The 12228-nt window shown below is 47.7% G+C and overlaps 1 long non-coding RNA gene across 1 annotated transcript; it reads right to left on the bottom strand.

The window, feature by feature from the left end:
• Window positions 1–46: 46 nt before the first annotated feature.
• LOC142491959 (uncharacterized) lies at window positions 47–7033 on the bottom strand. Its single transcript, XR_012800615.1, has 3 exons — window positions 6567–7033; window positions 5717–5779; window positions 47–118 (listed from the first exon to the last, which is right to left on the bottom strand). It is a non-coding gene; the product is annotated as an uncharacterized LOC142491959 (long non-coding RNA).
• Between the last annotated feature and the right edge of the window lie 5195 nt (window positions 7034–12228).

The raw sequence follows: 12228 nt of genomic DNA, 5'->3' as shown, positions 1-12228 counted from the left end.
GATTATGCAGCATTGCTGGAGTCCATTTCCCCAACAGAGGGATTGACGTCGGCCTCCATTGAGCATCCGAGTGACCCGACCCTGGAAACATCTTCCTCTCCAGTAACGTCAGTTGATGCTGCTGGTTGAAAGGCACCGGTGTCACTCACTGAGTGGAGATCAACCCGATCCAACAGAGAGTCCACGCTTCTTGCTTTACGGGCTGGAACATACTTGGTTGCTGCCGTAGCTCCTAGCTGCAGATCACGGGGAAGTCCCCTGACCTAGAATTGGTCAAACCTCAGGCACTGACCTGGCACGACAAACTGTTTCACAGCGTATGTGCCACTCTTAAATCTGACCCGTCGGAATTGTGGTGAGCGCATGATCCGTGATTGGACAACAGAAACATAGGGGTATGAATAATGCTCCTATCTTTATAGATAGTATGAATGTTAACATGCCATGTTTTATGGTTTCAACAGGTACAGTAGTGACTATCACTAATGTTGTAAGTGATATGGGTATTTTTGTTATGGTCATTGTTAACAATTAAATATATGAGTAGATTACCATAAGTTACAACTGTCAGGATTGTAGGAGTAAGCCCCCAAGATCCCATGTCCTGCACCGGCTCGTGTGAGAGTACTGTGCTATACAGTATTACACAAAAAATGTTGTACTTCTGTATTTTGTAAATTTGCATGATAACTGTCTGTTGCTTACCTATGGTTTTACAGGAGTTGTGGACTCTATTACAGTGCTGGGTCAAGTCTAGTATAGCTACCCCCTTAAGCACACATGCTGAAGAGATACAGTATGTATTACACTACACAGCAGGGACATGGTCAGGGCTCTAAAGAACACTATGGCCCGGCGGTTGGGGGGGGGGGGGGTGGTGGAAGAGGAGGGGTGTGTGTTTATAGTAATATATATATATATATATATATATATATTAAAACAGAAACAGTATAGTTGCGCAACAACGTATTCCCAAGATGTGCAGTAAGGGTGGGCTATGGGATAAACTACCCAATGAAATCTAGCAATGAGCAAATAAAAGCCACATATAAAAATAATTTGTGCTCAAATGAGATAAAATAAGCCTAACAAATTCTACACACATGTATTGTGTTAAAAGAAAAAAGAAAATATTAAAATATGATCAAACCAAACGATGAACAGATGATGTAAAGTTCAATATCGGATCTGATGGTGAATCCAACCAAGAGCAAGCAGCAGCTTCAATAATGGTGTTGCCACACCAATCTTAATATATAAAATCGAAAGGTTGGTACTAGCTGCGGTGAATCTGATTGGTCCTCAGCCTCTGGCCAATCAGATTGGTGGGTCTGACGTCACCCAACTGCCACTCTCTTCCCCCTCGGCCACACACACACACACACACACACACACACACACACACACACACACACACACACACACACACACACACACACACACACACACACACACACACACTCTCTCTCTCTCTCTTTCTCCTCTCTCCCCCCCCCCATCACACTCACCTCCCTCCCCGGCGCTCAGCTCTTTCCCTCCCTACCCAACGCTCAGCTCTTTCCCTTCCTCCCCGGCGCTCAGCTCTTTCCCTTCCTCCCCGGCGCTCAGCTCACCTTCCTCCCCGGCGGGGGGACAGGCAGTGGGCAGGCAGCCTGCAGCAGCCTCGAGGCGCCGAGGGCCTAAGATGTCGGCGCCCGGAAGGACCCCCCTTCCTCCCTCGAGGCGCCGAGTGCTCAAGATGGCGGCGCCCGGAAGAACACCCTTCCTCCCTCACGGCGCCGAGTGCCTAAGATGGCGGCGCCCGGAAGGAGAGGTAACGTGTGTGTGTGTGTGTGTGTCACTGTGTGTGTGTGTGTCACTGTGTGTGTGTGTGTCACTGTGTGTGTGTCACTGTGTGTGTGTGTGTGTGTGTGTGTGTGTGTGTCACTGTATGTGTGTGTGTCACTGTATGTGTGTGTGTCACTGTGTGTGAGTCACTGTGTGTGTCACTGTGTGTGTCACTGTGTGTGTGTGTCACTGTGTGTATGTGTGTGTGTGTGTGTGTGTGTGTGTGTGTCACTGTGTGTGTGTCAGACACTGTAAGGGTGGGGACCGGAGCTGCGCATGGGGTGGGGGGGCTTAGGAGCGGAGAGAGAGGGGGGAGTGGAGAAACATGTCCACAGTCCCCCCCCCTCCTGTCCCTGTCCCCCCCCTCCTGTCCACTGCCCCCCCCCTCCTGTCCACTGTCCCCCCCTCCTCCATAGCGGGAAATTTAACTCACGGACAACGCCGGGTCTCTCAGCTAGTGATACCTAACAGAAAAAGAGAAGAAATGGAAGCGCAAGCTCCATAGCATAATACTGTATGGGAAATTTAATCAAATAAATATATAGAAAAAGGTCCCTTGGACATACACTCACAAGAGAACAAAAAATATCAGCATGTATGAGATAAATTTCAATAGTAGGGCGTCACTGCCAGGGTATACAACAGTCTGTGGGTCCGCAATAGCTGAAATCCCAATCAGGTGTGTAATGGAGGCAGACAGGCATGTGCAGTGCCAGTATCACGATGCAAGGGAGAGGGGTGGGCGGATCACTGGGAGCTCAACCGTGAGAGATGTTAAACACAGTCCTTGATGACTCCTCACCCACCGGACACCAGCGGTGTTGTTCTGGGACTCCCCACCTTCTCCCGTTGGTTAAAGCGCCCGTGTACCGTCTGCAGAGACCAGCTGCTACCGTTCAATACTCCAAGTGGTAGCGTGCATGCAGATCGGGGTGACGTCACCACGCGCAATGTAGCGTCCTGACGCGTTTCGTCACAGGAAGTGACTTCATCAGAGGAACATGTCTAGTATAGTTACCCCCTTAAGCACACATGCTGAAGAGAGATATCTATGTATTACACTACACAGCAGGGACATGGTCAGGGCTCAAAAGAACAGTATGGCCCAGGCGGGTAGGGGTGGGGGGAAGAGGAGGGGTGTGTGTTTATAGTACACTAGCTGATATAGCCGGCGTTGCCCGGGAGTTAATTCTCCCGCTCACCCTCTGTCTCTGCTCCCCTCCCCCGTTCACAGCTCCATTCCCCCCCTTCCCATCTCCGTCCCCCCAATAAGCTCCGTTACCCCCCCTTCACAGCACCACACATCACTCTCCGCCCCCCTGCACCTCACATCACTCTCCCCCCCTGCACCTCACATGACTCTCCCCACCCTGTACATCACATCACTCTCCCCCCCTGTACCTCACATCACACTCCCCCCCTGTACCTCGCATCACAATCTCCCCCTGTACCTGACATAACTCTACCCCCCTGTACCTCACATAACTCTCCCCCCCCGTACCTCACATAACTCTCCCCCCCTGCACCTCACATCAATTCCCCCCCCCCCTGCACCGCACATCACTTTCCTCCTTCCTGCACCTCACATCGTTGCCCTCCCCCTGCACCTCACATCACTGTCCCCCCCTGCACTGGACAGCAATCCCCCCCCTACACCCCACAGCACTCTCCCCCCCTCCACCCCACATAACTGTCCCCCCCTGCACCCCACATCACTCTCCCCCCTCTGCAGCCCTCCTTACTCTCCTCCCCTGCAGCCCCCATCACTCTCCCCCCCAGCATCTCCCCCCTGTCCCAGGCGCCCATTCATGCCCCCCCCCATCCCCGGCGCTCGTTCCCCCCCCTGTCCCCGGCGCTTGTTTCCCCCCCGTCTCAGTCCCCGGCGGTCATTACCCCCCCCCCCCCGGTCCTAGTTTCACCCCCTCTCCCCAGCGCTGCAGTGAGGAGTAGATGCGGCCGAGTGAGGAGTATTGAAGATTGCCTGCGAGCCCCTGTGTATGACGTCACCCGGCCCGCAAACCCCACCCCTCAGCCAATGCGAGAGCTTGCCAGCGAGAGGGGCCAGCCAATCACATAATGCACAGCAGGGCACCGCTTCTCGGCGCTCCGCTTCTCGGCGATCCGCTGATACAGCGGCACCGAGAAGGGGGCCACCATGTTGGTTCCTAAATCGCGCATGCGCAGAACGGGCAGGTGCGCCCGGCGCACATGCACAGACCGCAGTTTGTGCACGCATACCATAGTTTGCGCGCGCAGAGTATAGGTCGCACATGCGCAGAACGGCAAAAATGCCAGTTTGCGCATGCGCGGAACTGAAAATCGTCGGATCCGCTTTCCGGCGATTTTCACTATACGGCGGACCTCTGGAACGGAACCCGCCGTCTACCCGGGGCCCTCCTGTATATATATATATATATATATATATATATATATATATATATATCGTGTGTATATGTGTTATATGTGTGTGTGTGTGTGTACTTCAGTATTAGGTAATACCTTTTTTATTTGGACTAACAATTAATATAATAAGACAATAATAGTAATAAATCGGTGAGAATAAGAGATGGGGGGTGGTTCATCTAGCAGCAGCATGAAGGGGAAGGGGATGCTGGGGAGGGGGAGGTATAGTATTCGAACATTAACAGAGAGGCAGCGAAATTATGATACTTTTACGATTATAAGAAATTATGATAGTGTGTGAGAAACCCCATATCCGCATTAAGTCCTCTTGTTTTGGTGTCAAAGAGTCTTATAATTCTGAGTTCAAATGTTTTCCGTTCTTGGGTGCGTTTAAACATTCCATTGAGGATTTTCATTTTTAAATCATTTATGGAATGGTTGTGAGAAATGATGTCTCACAGGTGAGCAATATCTTCTTTCTTCATTGTGTTGTATTAACTGTCTGTGCATGTTCATTCTGCCTTGAAGTTTTTGCCTGGTTCCCCCAATGTCACATCCGTGGTCACATTTGTTGCATTGAATCATATACACTACATTCCTGGATGTGCAGCAGTATGATATATATGGTACAGATGTTATAAATTCTTGCAAAATGTTGAAATATAATTTTATAACTTTTTTCAAGTCTTTAAATATATCTAAAATTGCATTCCAATAAGCTTGTGACTCATCTTCTTAATGTTTTCTGATCTGGCCCTTCGGATAACTAGTTGAAGAGCCCTGTAGTAGGTAGTTGTAAGGAAACATGTAACAATGTTAAAGAAAGGTTGTATTGCCTGGAAAACCATAGAGAGTTCCAAAGAAAGCTGGTTTTCTGGCAATCTGTGGATGTTGAGGAGGTCTACGGAAATGTAAGGGCTGTTGTGACACGAGGTTCACTTGTACCTCTGCTCCTGGACTTTACCAACTTTGCTATGAGCACAAACCCTAATGATGGGTGACTGGATCTGTTCAACAGAAGGTGGTTGCTGAAGTTTTTGCTGCAGACCAGAACCTGACCTCTATGGGATTTCAGATTCCACATACTCCTTGCTGGCCATTCTCCAGGCTCAACATTGGCATGTCCAGTGCCCTGCAAGGGCAGCGCCCCCTGTGCTGGGTTGTCAGGCATCCCACACCAGATGACTATTTAACCTCGGGCTTTTAACAAAGAACCAAGGTCTCTGTGTCTGCATTACTGGAGAGCCCGGTTACAATGTTCCTGCCTCTATGAATCCTAGCAAACAATCAATATGTCATACTCTTTCCTGCAACGTAATACTGTATTATACAATGCTTTGTGCGTGTGGGAGGAGAATGTGGTGAAAGAGTTATTGTACTTTATAAACAAGTTATACAGGTTGTGTCAGCGCTACATAACCTTGACCTGTCACGCAAACATTATAGCTTTGTACTGACAACTCAGGATCTGAGTTTAGCATATTACCTTACATTGCAGGTTCATTTTGATTGGGTACTAGCTGAAAGTAACCGGTGATGCTCGGGAATTCTAAGAAATCAAAAATGACAGATGTATAAATTGAGAATTATTTTTTTAGTTTCTTAATGAAAAAAAATGATGAATTTTTATTCTAATGCTGTTGGGTAAACTATATGTTTGGCTTTATCATCAGGCACAAAAACAAACACGATTTCTCTAGTTGCCATTCCGGAGCATCCAACATAAAGTTCACCATGGGCAAAACATGGATTTTCTCAATTCAGTCCAGCTACAGTACTTATAATCCTGCCGAATTTGGTTAAAATCAGTGCACTTTTCAAAGGTTCAGCCCACCATCTTGATTCAAAATGGTGTCCAATTGTATCCAAACATAGAAAAAAACCTGCTCTTTGATCTCAGGAACCATCATGCAAAAAGTGGTTACGATATCTTAATAGATGTCCAAACGCATAGCGAACAGACAAACAACTTTCCAAAATATATAGTAGATTCAACTGTATCTGCTGTATCTTTTGTGTTTGGTTATTTTATGTGCAAATCGACAAGCCACTGTATGGTTAGCAGTGAAATATTCAGACCTTATCAACATTTTTAAATTAACCTGCCCATACCGTGAAAGCAAATATTATCTCTCTTTTTGCTGATATGGAAATTAATATATAGCTATTCTTATTTTGCCCCCCCCCCCCCGCCCCCAAAGAAATAAGTAAAGTATTAATTTAGGACAGACAAATGTTAAAATCAGGAATGAAGGCAAGAATGGCTATGGAATGTGCTGTGGAGTTATACACTAAGAAGAAGCAGCACAATTACCTCCCACGTGTATGACACTCACCACCTGCCGGTTTCATCCTTCAGTTCCTCATTTCTTGAAGTATCTGTTGTCTTCTAAAAACATAGTGTGATAGCAGCAATTGCTCTTCCAAAATACAAATCCATCTGGTGAAGCTCGGCTCGGAAAGTTTTAGCATCCATGGAAAAAAGACAGAAGGCTGGCACACAACAGATTAACTGTGCTTCATAATATTTATGCGTACCGATCACAAAGTTAAATATACTAATTCACTGTTCCCCATTCTCCATCATTAAAAAGTCTATAAATACCCCACAGCAAAAACAGTTAAGATCATGAGAAAATATTACCACTTTAAAAAGAGGCAATCCAAGGCGACACTTTTTATGCAATTTTTTTTTACACAGGGTTGAAGCAGAGGGTCTCCGGAGCTGAATCCCGTTCACTTCAGCTTCGGGGACCCCCTGCTTCCGGAGATACTTACCTGTGAATTAGGTGCCGGTAGCTGTTCTCGGCTACCAGCACAATATTTTATTTATTTATAAAAATATTGTACCAGGAAGTAATACATTGAGAGATATCTCTCGTTTTCAAGTATGTCCTGGGCACAGAGTTATAAAAAAATACATGGTTACAATAAAAGAACAGGGTTATACAGTCACTTGTCCGCTGTTCAATGATTTTGTGCCCTGCAGGCCAATAGGAAGCCGTGACGTCATCGGTGTGGCTTCCTATTGGCTCATGTGATGTGGAGCTTCAAACGTGAAAGTCGTGCTTGCTGAGCCAAAGCAGTTAATGGCACCTACTGTACTTCGGAGGTAAGTATCTCTGGAAACATGAGGTCCCGGAGCTGAAATGAATGGGGTTTCTGCTACGGAAACCTTAAATCCAGTATTTAAACAAAAATGGCTTGGATTGCTCCTAATGGGGGAACATCAGCAAAAGTGTATATGATTTAAGTCCAAGAGCAGAAGACGGAGAGGTTACATAAGCCTGATTATTTTTTTTACACTACCAATAGGGACCTGAGACAGGAAAACACACGTGTGTTCTCTCTTGATTTAATTAGTGATGAACCATTATTTCTGCCAGAGGAAAAAAATGAGATGACACTGTATCAAAGCAGGTTATAAAGCGCTACTGTACTGGATAGAGGTACTATGGGTGTTCACTTTATGGCAAGTGCTAGCAGTTATGAAATGCAAATTACACAGAACGAGAAGATCATCCAAGGTCAAGTGGACTGGCTGCCATGCAAATATCACTGAAGGTGAAGCCGTTTGCTTTCACCAACAATTATGTTTCCGCCTCTCAGATTCTGTTTTGTAATTGAAGAAAAAAGGGTGCCGGGTTGATGGAGTTCAAAAAGGCCCTTATTGACTTAGTAAAGAGGTGGATAAGGTTACACCAACATCATGTAGCTTGTGCTTAAGGTAAAAACAAGTGTTGCGTGTATGTGCAAGCTTTTCCCCCCTATAACTTTGTAGCTCCAACAAGTTCAACACAACACCCAAAGATAAATCAGTCAAGAAGGAGAGAGACATGAGGGGGAGGGGGAGAGAGTGAGTAGGGGAAGGCAAAGAGGAAAATATGCTGGGGAAAAGAGAATCATGATTGATAAAGCTAGGATGCCATGAGGGGGGTTGGGGGGGGGGGGGGAAGAAACAACAATGGGGGCTTGGGAGTGGAGTAGGGGAGAACATGGAGGATTAAAAAAATGGTTATGGCATGAATTGGAAAAAAGAGGGACAAAGCATGTGAAATATGAAGGGTGTAATGAAGTGGAGGGGGAGAAAAAGACATGATGGGGGCAGGAAAAAAATACACGTTGAGGGGGAGAGGAAAGAGAAAAGAAATGCTGGGGGTGAGAGAAATACAGTACATGTTGGGGGTGGGGAGAAGAATGCATGCTGGGGGAGAGGGGAAGTAAATAAATGCTATGGGTAGGGAGAGAGGAGAGAGAAATACATGCTGGTGGGGGGGGAGGAGGGAGGAGAGGCTGACTAGAGAGACATTCTGGGCAGGGGGAGGACAGAAAGAAATGCTGTGGTGGGGAGTGGGGGGGGGGTGTGAAGGAGAAAGAAGGATAAGCTGCATGGGGGAGGAGGTAAATAAATGCTGTGGGGGGAGAGGAGAAAGAAGGACATGCTGGGAAGGGGGAGGAGGTAAATAAATGCTTTGGGGGGAAAGGAGAAAGAATGACATGCTGGGTGGGGGGTGGAGGTATATAAATGCTGTGGGGGGGGGGAGAGAAGAAAGACATACTGGGGGAGAGATAAATAAGTGCTGTGTGGGGAAAGGAGAACGGAAGACATGCTGGGGGGGCCCCGGGGACCACCCGAGAGCCCCCAGACACCTGTGGGAACAAACCGAGGGCCCCCAGACACCCGTGTGAACCACTTGAGGAACCCCAGACACCCATGGGGATGACTCAGGGACCCTCAGACACCTGCGGGGACCACCCGTGGACCCCATTGGGGCCCACAGAACCCACAGGGACCACTTGGAGGCCCAAGGAGTCTAGCAGGGACCATCCGAGGGCCCCAGACACCTGTGGGAAACCCCCAGGGTGCACTGAGGGGTCTGCAGACACCCGTGGGGACCACCCAGGGACCCCCATCGGCCTGTGGTATTAATCATGTGTGTAAAAAAATAAATATTGGTTTTATGTGGGGGCATGGGATGGGTGGGTTTTGTATTGTTTATTAAACATTATAATGGGTTTTGGGGGCCTAGGAGGTGGGTAGTAGGCTGTTGTATGTATTTTTTTTCATTATGGGTAGCGGGGGTGGGTGAAGGGGGTATTATCCCCAAGGATGGGTTTTTAGGCCTACCGGGGGGGTAGTGGGAGAGGGTGGGTTAACCCCTTAATTACTATAGCGGTTACTAACTGCTAAGGTGATTAAAGGGTTAGGGGACATTAGATTATCTTTTTTTATTGTTCTGTATTGTTTGTGGCAACGGAGGACATGGACGGTGATGAGGACGCCCTTCATCGTAGCAGCCTGGCAGGGGTGAGTGCAAGATTTATTTACGCTGCTTAATGTTGTATTTTAAATGGGCAAATGCACTATTATCCATATCTGGATAATAGTAATTTTGACCATTATTGTACTGTATGTGTTAGGGGGTAGGGGAGGAGCGGGGTGTATCTATTTAAAAGTATTGTTTCTTTTTTGGGGGCACACGATTGGTACCGCAGGCAAGCGGGGACCCCCAGACTCCCGTGGGGATCACCTGAGGGCCCACACTGGGATCACCTAGGGACACCCGCTGGCCTGTTGTATTAATGTTGTGCTGACAAAAAGGTAAACAATGCTTTTCAGAGTGTTTCCAGCTCTTCTGCGCCAGCCTTTAGCTGACGCGAAATTCTGGCGTGCTTTTAAAGCACGATTGACTTATCACTGTTTAGTGAATCACGCAAACTTGCAAAAACTGCGTGTTTTTTTCACTGGGCTCAAAAAAAATGCCTTTTAAGGCCGATAAAGAGCTGTTATCACGGCTTAGTGAATCGCGCAGCAGGCAGTATCGGCCTTAAAAGCCACTTAGCGCTCTTAAAAGCAGTTGTCACTGCTTAGTGCACCGCCTCCATGGCTGCTTTAACAATCTCCTCACTAACCTAACTGTCATTTTAACCTAACTGTCATTTTAACCTGTCATTTTAGCCTGACTGTCATTTTGGCTCCGCCCCTTATTTAAATTTGACCAATCAGAAGTTTATCTGGGTCAGTGTGTAGTTGTATCACATTTATTAATCAGGCATTGGAGTTGTAGGTTTTTTTAAGCACACAGATTAATGCCGGACAGGGAGAGGACGGGAAACAGCAGGAACTGCATACACAAACTTTGTTTAATCTCATTACAATATGGTTGGCTAGACAAAGGCCCCATGACTTAAGGTGTGCAGTCTGAGTTGCATCTTGTAGCATTGCAGTTCAATGCTGCCATAAAATGATGTATACAGATGTAATGGCTGTTAAATGTATGTGTGATCCATGGGATCAGCTGTTGGGCTGGACCATACTTCAACCTGAGGTATACACCATCCTTCAATGAGCAGCCATTTTACCTTTTCGGTTTCTACATTGCCCCTCATTACGCTGACATGAGGCAAGTATACTGCACTATGCCACAGCCCAGAATTTACAGTGAAGAAATGGGATGTTAACAAGATTGCTCACAGGAAAAGCAGCGGCAGTGCTATACAGATAAATTGCTCAGAATTAATTGGCTAATGATCCTTTTCATGCATAATATCAAAATACAATTTTACTAAACGCCAGGTTGGATTCCAGAGAATGAAGGGATCTGATAAATGTATTATTGAGGTTAAGCCTTATTTTAAGAGCTGGTGATATTAATGTAAGTGTAAGGAATCCACACCACAGTTTACTGCTTACCTTGCCTTACAGACCTGTGCAGTCCTGGAACACTCCCCATGATATCTTCTGCAGCTGTGCAAGCATTTTCTGCAGCCCCAGCTTGGGTTCAGTCATTAGAGCAATGCTTTCACACGCCCCTTTTGCTATAGGTTCGCTGACCTTTAAATACAGCTTTCACACAATGCTTCTCTGCCGAGTATAATCCTTCTTGGATGTTCACTGTGTTTGCCACTACCACCTGTCTTGGCCACCTCGTTGCTTTTGTCATGTCCATGTTCCTTGTTCCAAGTCCATGTTCCTAGTTCCTGTGCTGAAGCGTTGGATCTCCAGCGTAACTTCAGCTTCCTGTTTCCTGAGGCCTGCTGCCCTTCCCATAGCAGAGGCCTGTCTCTAGTTCCTGGGGCCTGCTGCTCTCTCTCCTATGCAGAGGCCGTATCCTGGTTCCTGTGCTGAAGCGGTGGATCTCCAGCGTAACTTCAGCTTCCTGTTTCCTGATGCCTGCTGCCCTTCCCATAGCAGAGGCCTGTCTCTGGTTCCTGGGGCCTGCTGCTCTCTCTCCATTGCAGAGGCCGTGTCCTGGTTCCTGTGCTGAAGCAGTGGATCCCCAGCGTAACTTCAGCTTCCTGTTTCCTGAGGCCTGCTGCCCTTCCCATAGCAGAGGCCTGTCTCTGGTTCCTGGGCCCTGCTGCTCTCTCTCCATTGCAGAGGCCGTGTCCTGGTTCCTGTGCTGAAACGGTGGATCTCCAGCATAACTTCAGCTCCCTGTTTCCTGAGGCCTGCTGCCCTTCCCTTAGCAGAGGCCGGTCTACTAGTCCGGAGGTCTGTTGCTCTCTCTCCTTGCACAGTCTCATTCTGGACTCCTGCGCTGAAGCATTGGTTTACCAGTGCTGCCTAGCTTTGTGCTCACACCGGCCTGCCTACCCTTCCCGGAGACCGGTACCATGGGCCATGGTCGCCGCTTGCGCAGAACCCGCTTCCACCCTTCAGCTGCTTCGCTGAAGCAGGACCTAGTTGACTTCCTATTACCGAAACTCCGCTTTGATAACGTTCACCCTGAAGTCTCCTATCCTGACTCTGGCTCATCCATTGACTACGCTGCTCTCTCCAGTCCCGACCCTGATATGTACGACTACGAACTACGCATTCCGGATCAGTCTGCGCGGTCTAAGGTCGGTGATTTTACAACCCCACCTCAACCCCGCGGTCCGGTCCGGTCCGGTCCTGGTTTGTGGCGAGCACAACCGTGACAGTAAGAAGGTGTAAGTCCTAGAGTGCAATAACATGGTTACTAAATTAGCCGACATTCTTTAACGAGGGATGGC

The sequence above is a fragment of the Ascaphus truei genome, chromosome 4 (assembly GCF_040206685.1).
Source record: "Ascaphus truei isolate aAscTru1 chromosome 4, aAscTru1.hap1, whole genome shotgun sequence".
Taxonomy (NCBI): Eukaryota; Metazoa; Chordata; class Amphibia; order Anura; family Ascaphidae; genus Ascaphus; species Ascaphus truei.
The sequence above is the reverse complement of the archived record's forward strand: the minus strand, read 5'-3'. Positions and strand labels throughout refer to the sequence as shown.